The sequence below is a fragment of the Dendroctonus ponderosae genome, unplaced genomic scaffold (genome assembly GCF_020466585.1).
Source record: "Dendroctonus ponderosae isolate FM_Combo_2020 unplaced genomic scaffold, Dpon_F_20191213v2 Dpon_F_20191213_3, whole genome shotgun sequence".
NCBI lineage: Eukaryota > Metazoa > Arthropoda > Insecta > Coleoptera > Curculionidae > Dendroctonus > Dendroctonus ponderosae.
Genome location: NW_026018508.1, coordinates 8,404,609 through 8,406,081, shown reverse-complemented (window position 1 = coordinate 8,406,081; position 1,473 = coordinate 8,404,609).

The window sequence follows — 1,473 nt, the reverse complement described above, 5'->3', positions numbered from 1 at the left end:
TTTTTGATAAATAATTCGTTCTTATTGCGAAATAGGAGCACTATTTATCAATCTGTAATAAAAGACGTGAGGAAATTCTGTCTGACAAAAATTTTGGAGGCGAAATACCCAAAAAGAAGTTTGTAAAAAAATGAATCCGCCTCAACAATATAGAACTTATCAACATTCAGGATGCATTACAATAAATAAAAACTTGCTACATAATAGGCTGCAGTTAGAGATTGCAATAGCAAAAATAACTCATTAACTAAAATAACAATGCAATTGCCGCTAATAGCTAAAAGCCTCACAATTATAATAATTTTAGCTCTTTGTCTTAATACAAAATTGACGTACTTTGATAAATCGAGCGCCAAACGAATAACATAATTCGCATTGTTCGGGATTAATTTGCAAGCCGATCGTACAATTTTCGCGAGGCCTTGCGTTTCGAAAACTCGAATAAGTTTTCTTGTAACTGTTAACGGGAGACAGCTACATTGTCCGGGCGTCACTCAAATGAACAGAGATTGGTTCAAAATCTGCACCAGCACTTATTGTTGTTCCAATATTTTATTTTGCTGAAAATTTCGGCCGGAAAATTACCCGCCAGTTATGAGAACTATAATTTACAATTTAAGGGAAACCAGGGTATTTATTCCCTACTTTTACTACACCTGTTCCTTAACTTTTGGTTTCATTGAAATATGATATATTTCTTCTTCGGGTAAAAGGCCAAAGTCCTGTCAATTATGCCACCAGCCTTCCTGTGATCTAAATGCCCAACTTTCGTACCAGCGTTTTGGGGGCCTGCTAGCTGGGCGCCTTGTTTCTGGTTTTTGTGTTTTGGTCCACAGTTCTCTTCTGGTGTTCTCGTTGCGTATTCTGTCATACAATGTGATCCTTTTTATTGTTTTCCGGATTTTCATCTGGTATCTTGCTCTCTGTGGTCATATATTTCTTGCAAACACCCTGATACTCTCACGCCCTTTCTTATCTGGTTGTCCACCTCATCCACTGCACTGTGCTCGATACCTGTACCCTCATACAGGTGAAATTCATCACCTGATGTATAATGCGCTCACTCACCACCAACTTACGTGGGATCGGATCTTTGAATCTTACCATAGGTTGTGGTTTTTCGATCGAAATTTGTATGTTAAGTACCTGTGCTGTTAGATTGAATCTGTGGAGATGGTGTTGCAGGCCATCTTCGCTCTCTGCAGTCAAGGCAGAGTAACCGAGTATTCTAAGGCGGCGGTTGTTAATTATAAACCCTGCATCGCCTTTGTTCACACTTTCAATTATTTGGTCCATTATGATGTTAAAAAGGCATAGGCTAAGATTATCTCCCTGTCTAATGCCGGATGAGACTTTTAGTTCGCTTGTTAGACCACATTCTGTTCTTATCATTGTTTTATTGTTTATGTTGAGCTGCTTTATTAGGTTTATGTGGCACTCATTAATATATTTTTGGCTCTGTCGGTGGATTAC